The sequence below is a fragment of the Palaemon carinicauda genome, chromosome 30 (assembly GCF_036898095.1).
Source record: "Palaemon carinicauda isolate YSFRI2023 chromosome 30, ASM3689809v2, whole genome shotgun sequence".
Classification (NCBI taxonomy): domain Eukaryota; kingdom Metazoa; phylum Arthropoda; class Malacostraca; order Decapoda; family Palaemonidae; genus Palaemon; species Palaemon carinicauda.
In genome coordinates this window covers 82709097-82720062 of record NC_090754.1, presented here as the reverse complement: position 1 = coordinate 82720062, position 10966 = coordinate 82709097, and the positions used below count along the sequence as shown (strand labels likewise).

The 10966-nt window shown below is 35.4% G+C and overlaps 1 long non-coding RNA gene across 1 annotated transcript in view; it reads right to left on the bottom strand.

The window, feature by feature from the left end:
- Window positions 1-232: 232 nt before the first annotated feature.
- LOC137623325 (uncharacterized) overlaps window positions 233-10966 on the bottom strand; it is a 47728-nt gene continuing 36994 nt past the window's right edge. The window contains exon 3 of the long non-coding RNA XR_011040595.1: window positions 233-2304. This is a non-coding gene — a long non-coding RNA (uncharacterized lncRNA). The remainder of the gene's footprint in view (window positions 2305-10966) is intronic.

Genomic DNA, 10966 nt, shown 5'->3' with positions numbered 1-10966 from the left:
TTTGTGTTTCATCCCCATTATTTAATATTGGTAATATGGATTCTCCCATGCTTCCTTCCTGTTCTGATATAATGTTCTTTTCTTCATTTCCCGGAATTCTGCCATTAAAAAATCCAACTTTTCTATTATATTTGCTCTTTCGCCTTCATATTTATTTTTGTGTGTATACCTGCAATTGTCCCCATATCTGCATCAACCCCTGGCATTATAGATGCATTCTTTGTAGTTGGGCTCTAAATGTGCAGGTTTGGGTTGAAAGGCCTCATATCTTGAGGCTCTTGGTTCATAGCGCGGTATATACACGGCCTGCTTTTTTTTTCTTTTTTGCTTTCATTTTTCTTTTCAGTTTGCTGAGAGAATTATATTAGTTCTGATGCCCAGCTACACTATCTTTCTGCATCAAATTTAGTGATATCCTATAGAGAGAGAGAGAGAGAGAGAGAGAGAGAGAGAGAGAGAGAGAGAGAGAGAGAGAGAGAGAGAGAGAATATGTTAGCCCTCTAATGCCCACCTACACTACCTATTAGCTTCAAATACAGGGATTTCCTTGAGAGAGAGAGAGAGAGAGAGAGAGAGAGAGAGAGAGAGAGAGAGTATATTAAGACAGCTGATGCCCAGCAACACTTTTGTTTTTACTCCAAATATGGATTACCTAAATAAAAAGGCCAAATTTTTCTAGTATTTACGATTAAACGTTTGCATAATCTAGAAACTTGTTTAATGAATACAAAGAGAGCTTTGAAGCTAACATTCAAAATAATCCCAATACCGAGACTTTACATTAACCTTTTAAAGCTGAATAATGATCGTAATTGCAAAAGAGAAATGTTTAAATTTAGCCAGAATCAATCATTATTTTCTTTAATTTAGTGTATTCATTATCCATGTAACTATATTCTCTTGAAAAGAAGTTAATGAACAGCACTGGCCGACTATCTTGTCCAGTAATCACAATCTTATACAAATAGTTTATATGCCTACCTTTCAAGAAAAGACAGGCTTAAAATTTGATATTGTGTAAAAGAAACTTCAAAAGACAGATGCTAAGAACTTGACAGTTTCAAGTCAGATGAAATGGTGTACATAAAGTTGAAAAACATTTTAAATACGTTATATTCACATTTAAATAAAATGATTTTAGAATGAATTGAATTTGGATGAACAAAAATGTAAGGTTTTCTCCAATCACACTTTTAGTAACTTGTTTACACTAGCTAGAAAAATCCAAAATATAATGCTATCTAGAAACATGTTAAGAGAGGTCCAGAGGAAACGGACATTTGACTTAACAGATAAGAAAAACAAAGTATGAGCAGGGAGAGGTTATTCCTCACATAATAATAATAATAATAATAATAATAATAATAATAATAATAATAATAAAACTTTTACAATAATACATAATATAAAGTCAGTCCATTGAACGTGATCTATATCAATCCCAGTTATATAAGATAAGTTGGGTCCTTTATCATTTAGTACAATATTATTCAACAATTTGTCTTCAGGCAACTAAATGAATGGCTGTCCTTGTTCATATTGAAATATAATTAAGATATTGCAATTGAATTTTAATAAAAAAGTCAAACAAGCTTCTAAATATTGATCCGAACCTAACTATCAAGTTAAAGTTTGAAAGTATTTTGATTTTTCAAAAATATAATCGACTCGCGTGTGTTATTTTCATTGGAGAGACGGACGGAATTAAAAATGAACTAAATTTAACTTTACACGCATCAACTTTTTAAAGTTAAGAACCCATAAAATATTTGCTACTAAACCAAATAAACGTTAAAGATTTTGATATTTCATAGCTTCAAGAGAAAGCCATATTTTGATAAACTCAAATAATCTGATGATATCGTTTTTGTAAACTTTTTTTATATCCATCTTCAATTAGTGATTATTAGTGAAGGCATATGATGTAAAACTGATCAGATTAACACAATCTGTCAAAATCTCAGTACCTCTAGTCAATTGAACATTTTTATATATGCTGTATGTAATAACGAATATTCTTCAAGGGGTGTTGTAATACTCCAGAAAAGTTTGATTGTAAACTGGTAACTCTAGCGAGACTATTCAGTATTCAGTTTAGAATCAAGAAATTCTTAAAAGTTAATCTAATATTTTCTTTTCATCCTCGGGAACTTTCTGAATATTCGTTTCCGTAGTAGATCCCAAATTATTTGCAGCCGATCTTCAACTTGACCTCATATCTTGAACTTGACCTCATTAGTGCTATTTGCAGCTTAACTTCGGAGGAGTCTGCATAATTTACTTCAGTTCTTTGGCCGAGTTAGCCTGAAAAAAATAAAATGTCGTTAATTGTAGATATACCATTCTTATTCATCTATTTAGTGAGGACTTCATTGTCAAGACTAAACTACAGGTAAAATATTTTGCAAGATAAACTATAAAGCAGATCTTGTTTCGCGACATTAAAAATTAAATCCTAGAAATAATGACATTATAGGACCAAATATGACATTCAAAGTATATACCTGGTATAACATGGAATATTAATATCTCCTAAATCTTAACAAGGTAACATCAAACTACTCTACTCTTCCGATTGACTTCTTAATCACTGACTAATCTGAGCTTCTCTTATCCATCAATAAATCCTTTCAATTTTCTTCATGAAGATAATTAAATAATAATTCCCTGAGTAAAATTATCCTACCTTACAACACAATAATATACTTCGGTCATAAACACGCACAATTCTCATCATCATCAGCCGAAGCTAGTCCACTGCAAGACAAAAGGCCTCAGACACGACCTTCTACTCGCGTCTGTTTGTGGTCTGTCTATGTCAACCAGTCTACAGGCTACCATCAAAATTTCTTCGCTTGTTAATCCATGGTCTTCTCGTTCTTCCCCTGCTTCATTTGCGATCTCTAGGGACCAATTCTGTTATTCTTAATGTCTATCTATTATCTGTCATTCTCATTATATGTCCTGCTCATGTCCACTTAATGTTCTTAGAATATCTTCTGCTTTAGTTTACTCTTGTAACCAAGTTGTTTTTCTGTCTTCTATTGTTATTCCCTTTATTCTTTTTATATCTCTTTGAGTTGTAACTAGCTTATGTTTAAAGGCTTTAGAAAGGCTCCAAGTCTCTGAAGCATAAGTTAATACTGGTAGGACCATCTGATTAAATACTTGTTCTTTTTAGTGAAAGTGGCATTTTACTTTTAATACCCAGTAAACTCAAATCTGTTTAGCAAAGGCTCTCCAACACTTACTGTCTGTCCTAAGTATGTATATTCATTAACAGTCTCTAGAAGTTTGTCCATAAGAGTTATTTGTTGACTGCATCTTCATTGAACATTGTCTTAGTTTTATTCATATTAATTTCAAGTCCTACATTTCTGCTTTCTATTAAAATCTGTCATCTTTAGGAATTCATCACATGATTCCCTAATTAGAACTAGATAATCTGCAAATCTTAAGTTATTAAGGTATACCCAATTAATGGTAATACCTAGAATTTCCCAATCTAAACTCTTAAAATCACCATCTATGCATGCTGTGAGTAATTTAGGAGAGATTGGGTCTCCTTGTCTAACTCCTTTCTCAATCAGAACATACTCATATCTTTATGTAGTTTTAGGATTGTTGTACTTCCTGTACTGATATCTTCAAGTGTTCTAACATAAGGTTCATCTATTACTTGTCTTTGAAGTGCTTTCATTACTGCTGAAACTTTGACAGAATCAAAACTTTCTTATAGTCTATAAAGGCCACATATAGTGGTTTATCATACTCTGTTGATTTTTCCCTTAGCTAGTTAATTACATGGATATGGTCAGTTGCTGAATATACAGGTCTAAAGCCTGCCTTCCCTCTTGGTTGATTAAAGTTTAGCCGTCTTTCTATTTGGCCAAATGAATATGTGGCCTTGTAAATATTTCATATATAACTGTGAGTAAACTTATTGGACGGTAATTTTTCAGGTCATGTATTTTGTGGAATTAGTATAAAGATAAAATATTTCCAGCCTGTAGTTATAGCACATTCTAGCAAACATTTTTAGTAAAGTCAGAGAGCTTTACTACAATGAAATCTCCTCCATCTATTTTTGCTACTGGTTCAGTTGTTTCATTGTATTTTTGAGTAAAGTTAGTTCTTATATCACATTTGTATACCGTTATATAGAAATCCTCTGCAATTTTTATCACTCCATCTCTTTTGTTGATAACATTTCCATTTTAATTTCTTCAAGCAAATATCTGTTGGTGTTCCGTTCCATATGTACTTTTCATTAACTTGATGCTTCTTCCTTTCTTTAGTGTCCTTAATCTTAGTCTGATTATGTTTACAAATATCTTGGGTTTTTAGTTTGTTTATTTGCTTTCGATAATTTATTGACTGAAAGCTGAATTCAATAATCAATCCTAATTCACCATGATTGACTAGCGTATCTTTAGTTAATTGAAATGACAATTTTACCTACGTATATTGTTAACCAAAATATTATCTTCATCACTAACAGACAATGCAGATTAATCAACTATCACCTAATAGGAATCCAATGATTAAAATATAAGCCATCCCGCTAAAATTTGGGATACATTTATTTACAAACATCTCTTGTCAAACCAACGAGTTAAACATTTCAAGATAAGATCCTGACTAAAATACTGACTTGAAAAAATAAAAACTTTTAAATCAATCTACTGACTTGAAAAATCAATCCACTGAGGAAATATCAAGTCAATTCACTGAATAAAAAATTCAATTCAATCCACTGACTAAGAAATATAAGTCCATCCAGTGACTAGAAATCTAAAATATTTAAAGTAATTTGTATCTTTCCTAACTATACAAAAACAAAATTGTATCTTTTCTGACTATACAAAAACCTTTGTCCTTTGATAGGAGTATGAATTTAGCGAAGGTAAAATTGCCATTTCAACTTTGGTAACCATGGTTGCCCTACCCGCCACCTGACAGATGGAGCAACCATCACTTTGACCTTAAATCTAGGAGATGCGGTGTGGTTGAGGCAGACAGAGTAACTTAAAGGACTAAATTGTTTTGTTAGGAAAATACAAAGTTATTGACAAATTATGTGCTTTGTTCCTGCACAAATACAAACTATCGTTCTTTGATAGGAGACTTATCCTTAGGAGAGAGGAAGTCCTTATAACTTAACTGGCTGGTTACTAACAATGTACTGTACTTTGGTCCTGAAAAGAAGTGGAAGGAATGATTCATGCCAACTTCCCAAATATCTGAGTACGAACATGCAGAAAGTATTAGGTCCTTACCAGGAAACTTGTAGATGGTAACAGAAGAACCTATACAAAAACGGACATATAGTCAATGTTAGCTCATCATAAGAAATGGGTATGCATACATATTTCCCTTCTATGCTTCTGAGCATAGGCTGATCCCTCGAAGGGGAAGGGTCCGAGCTCTTTGGTCTGGGAACTTGTTAAAATCTGAATGACAGCCTTTTACCAGGAGACCGAGAGGAGCTCCCTCAATGGAGGAATTAGAGGGAAATTGAAAGCCATTGCAGAGAGGCTAAGACCAGAGAAGAAATTCGACCTCAATGTCACAGCAGATGATGAATAGTTGTATCGGTACCTCTAAGAGAAGCTTTTGCAACTCTGGAGACAGTGTGACACATGGGAGCCACAAGGGGATCCTGAGACCAATGTGATCAAAAGATTTTAGAAATAGTCAACAAGATAGATGGGAGGAAAGACTAGGCATTCAGAAAAAAACTGCAAATCCTGAATGCTGCCAATGATGCTTGAACTGGTTGACTGATTGAAAGTTTTCTGGCATCCTGACATCTAAGGTCATTGACGTCGACAGCATTTATTATATATGAAAAAATAAAAGAGAATTGAATTAAAACCATAAAACTTAAGATATAATAGTTATAATTTTCAGAAGGCCTGCTTCTGAAATAAATCTAAAAATGCCGCTCGCATAGTAGGACACAAGTCCAAGAATCTTGGCAAGGATGAACCTGCATCCTCTCCTCGAGCCTCAAACAGATATCTATTTCTTAAGTTATTATAATTAGGGCATTCGGTTAACAAATGCGTCACTGTTAAAGGTATTAAACAGTCCTCGCAATACGGTTGGTGTTGGCCCTTCAGCAGAAACTTGTGCGTCAACCGAGTGCGACCAATACGGAGACGACAAAGAATCGTCTCCCATTTTCGGGGTATCATGTTATACCTCCAAGGTGATATGACATTTGTTATTTCCCTCATTTTATTGCCATCTAGACTATCCCAGTGCTGTTGCCATTTATTACAAACCAATTTCTTGATGTAAGGTAGGAAATCATTACAGGAAATGGGATACCTCCTTGGTAGCAACTCGGATGCCGCATTCTTTGCCAGTAAATCTGCCTTCTCATTCCCAGACACACCTACATGTGCTGGAACCCAACAAAATGAAACAGTTATACCTCTTCGTCCAATAATAAAAAGCCATTCTAGAATATTTAAAACCAGAGGGTTACTAGAATTAAAAACTTCTAAAGCTTGAAGAACACTCCTTGGATCAATAAAAATTGTAAAATTACCCTCCTTTTCCAAAGCTATTTTCTCAATAGCGGTTAGTATGCCACACAGTTCGGGAGTAAATATGGAAGCTGTTAGAGGAAGTGCACCTCTACAATTAAAATCATTATTATATACTCCAAATCCAACACCAGCATCAGATTTGGAGCCGTCAGCATATATAAAAGTCGATCCCCTATGTTCTGCAACATGTTCCATAAAAAGAGACCTGGATTCTAAGTCAGTCATATTCTTCTTAACTCCAATAAAGTATTTACAAAAAGATATATCAGGTAATTTCCATGGAGGCGTTAATGATACCTTGAATGGAAATACCTTAATTCTAATGATATCCAGATTGTTTAATAATTGCTTCACCCGAAACCCATAAGGTTTAAGAGATTTTGGGTGCATCTCAATAGTATGTTGAGTGCCTTACAAGGCTTGCAGTCTGAAAGGCTAAAGAATTAGGGAGTCTTTGTAATATAAACAAATACCGAATAATAGAGGACATTCGATAAAGGTCTAGAGGCAACTCCCCAGTATCAACAAGGAGACTTGTGATAGGCGAGGTTCTAAACGCTCCTGTGGACAATCTAATACCAGCATGATGTATAGAATCTAACATTTTTAACTGGCTTGGGGTGGCTGAGGAGTATATTTCACATCCATAACTAATTTTAGAAAAAATCAAGGCCTAGTATAATTTAAAAATAGTATTGCGGTCTGCCCCCATGATGTATGGGACAATACTTTTAAAAGATTCAGAGCATCAAGACATTTAGCTTTTAATGATTTTAAGTGAGAAACCCATGTAAGCCTACAATCAAATATCAACCCTAAAAATTTAGTTTCACTTGCACATGGGATCCGTTGACCTATGATGTATATATCCGGATCTGGATGTACTCCCTGGATACGACAGAAATGGACAATTGTAGTTTTACTCGTCAAGAACTTAAATCCATTCATATCGGCCCACTGGATAATTTTGTCAATAGAGAGTTGTATTTTTCTGTCAACCTTTGCCATTCTTGCTACAGCAAATGATATGGAAAGATCATCCACAAATAATGTTGTGAGAACATCCCAGGGAATAACTGAGGATATCCCATTAATTGCTAGTGCAAAAAGGGTTACACTCAGCACTACCCTGAGGAACTCCATCTTCCTGGCACTTACTCTATGATAGAGTTTCCCCAACTCTCGCTTGAAAAATTCTATGTGAATTAAATGACAGAACAAATAGTGGTAGCTCTCCTCTTAATCCAAACTCATGGATTCGTCTAAGTGTACCATATCTTCATGTGGTATCATATGCCTTTTCAAGATCAAAAAAGACTGTCGCATGGTGCTGTTTGGAAGCAAAAGTTCACAAATGGAGGACAAGTCTTATCAGTATATCAGTAGTTGAGTGCATTTCTCTGAATCCACATTGAATGGGTGATAAAATACCCTTCTTTTCAAGGTACCACATCAGTTTTCCATTGACCACCTTCTCCATGATTTTGCATAAACAAGATGTCAATGCAATAGGCCTATAATTTGCTGCTAAAAACTTGTCCTTACCGGGTTTTAAAATGGCTAAAATAATGGCTATTTCCCAAACACTTGGATAACTATGATCATGCCATATTCTATTGAAAATGCTTAAAATAACTGTATTAAAAGGTTCGTGTTTAATCATTGCATATGGAATTCCATCGGGTCCAGGGGCTGTATCGTTACACGTAGCAAGTGCAGAATCAAATTCTCTTTCAGTAAAAGAGAGAACTGTAAGACACTTGCTTTCTTGTTGCAAAATTTAAAACTTTTTCTTCAATGTTTCTATACTGGTGACCAGGAGCTGCTTCACACTTGCAAGATACATTTGAAAAATGGTCAGCCAAGGGTATTGCTAACTTCCGTTGCTCCAGTCATATATTAGCGATTTACCCTTAACACTGATGATGGGTTTGGGGTGAATTTGCCTGCTATCTTTTTGACTTTCCTCCACAAAGATGATGATGATGTTCTACTGTTAATGGAGGGAACAAATGACGCCCAAGACTGGAGCCTAGCTTCTTTCATCGCACGACGGAACTGTGCTCTACATTTCTTGTATATGACTAAATTCTCCTCAGTACGGCATATGCGCAATTGAGTTAAAAGACTTTCTTGTGGCTCTGTGCAAGGCAGTTAGTTCTGATGACCACCAGGGGACTGGTCGTCGTCTGAATATCCCTTTAGTTTTGGGAATGAAATTGACTCCTGCTGTGTGAAGGGTTCCATTCCTTGAACTGGAGAGCGGTTACTGTAGATACTTTGGAACTGGAGAGCGGTTTACTGTAGAGGCTTTGGAACTGGAGACCAGACTACTGCAGATGTTCTGGAATTGGAGACCAGACTACTGCAGATGTTCTGGAATTGAAGACCAGTCTACTGTAGATGTTCGAGAACTGGAGACCATGCTACTGTAGAGGTTCTGGAATTGGAGACCAGTTTACTATAGACGTTCTGGAACTGGAGACCAGTCTACTGTTTATGTCCTTGAAATGAAGTGCAGTATGCTGTAAGTTCCAGACTGACCAGGAGGCAAAAGGGTCTTTTGATGGCGATTCCTGAAAATTGATTAATTTAAGATACGAGAAAATGTGGTGACCCCTATATTCTCTACTCCATGCTTCTGATGACTAAAGATGTGTTTACTTAAACTATATGGCTCTGTCACTACCTGCCCAAAGGTAAAGGCAATCCTTTTGGCTGATGTGTTTGACAGTAAGCAGGGTAGGTCTACTGAGTACCTCAATCTTCCTCAGTCCTGTTTTCCTGAAGCAAAACTAACTATATCAGCTTTTCGGTACAGTAAAAATAACTCTCTCTTACAGGACCTTGGTGCTTATGAAAGTGTAGACAAATTATATTTTTCCTTTTTTTTAAAAAAAAAGACAGGCGATTTCTTAGCCTCCAAATTGTTATTTTTTGAAAGTTACCAAGAAAATGTAATTTTTTTAAATTGTCTGAGAATTGATAATGTGCTTGAGGTAGGTAAGCCACACCTTATCAAAATTTTTAGAACATCTTTTGACAAAACGTCTAAGTAGGCACGCTGAAAGCAATTATCTGTTCATTAATTTGTAGCATTGCTTTCGCAAAGGCCTTTCCTAAAATTTCCATTAAACAGAAATCCTTTGAGGAAAGGACTGGTACTCATTTTAAAATTTAAACAGATGCGAGTAGGTGGGTGTTTTCTTAGTATCATTATTGAATTCTTAAGTACCAGATTGTAAAGAATGGTTGTAATATCTAATATTCCCCAAGGCAGTGTTCTCAACCCATTATTTTTCCTACTATATAAGCAAATGTGGTTTGCCCTAGAAAAAAACTCCTATTTGCAGATGATGCTACTCTTTTTTTTCATCAATCCCATCTCTTGAATGTAGACTTATGGTTGCTGAAGCTCTTAAGAGAGACCTAACTAAGATTATTGCATGTTGCAAATTATGGGGCCTGTAGTTAAACTCTAACAAAACTTAGTATGATTGTAAGTAGGTCCAGAGCATTGGCTCCCCAACATCGAGATCTTTGCATTGATAATATCTGTCTAAATTCAATGTGTGATTATTGATTGTAAATTTACTTTTGAGAAGCACATTGGGTGTTATTTAATCTCAGAAAACAATCGATTTAAGTCATTCATCCTACCTTGTTTTGAGAATTGTTTTATCTGCTCTTCAGCTACCTATTTTTTTCTTAATTTGTTGGGTAGAAACTTGAGGTCTATTAATTTCCTCATTCCAGCTTTGGATGTTAATCTCTGGCACCATCGTCCAGTTAGTTCTACATGTGTAACCTCCCTTCATTTACTGATACTATAATTTAATTTTGAGAAGCACACTGGGTCTGTTTCTTATTCAATTGCAGAAAATAAAATTGTCAATTCATTCATTCAACCTTGTTTTGAGAATTTTTCACCCTGCTCTTCAGCTACCGATTCTTTTCTTAATTTGTTGGTTAGAAATTTAATGTTATTAAATTCCTTATTCCAGATGTAGATGTTAAACACTGACACCAACATTCAGTTAGTTGTACATGCATTACCTCCCTACATTTGCTGATACTATTATCTTATTCAACACCATATTTTGGACCGCTATACTCTGTTCAGACATGGGACTGTTTACCAACTGAACACTGTTCTCAGATCGTGGTTAAAGGAAAGCTGTGTCTCGGACCTGAAGTATTGATTCCTAGAGTAAGACAGGCGTGTCAATCATTGAGAACACTTAAGGGGCAAATCTCGTTTGGCTACGTACCAGAAGTGATGAGCAGACATGTTTGGGAGAGGTAGAAATCAAAGTTCCAGATTTGAACTGATACCTAAAGACTGGAGGACGAAGAGGTGAGTTCTTGTAGGGCCGAAGGGCGGCAATCTCACTGAAACGCCTTCT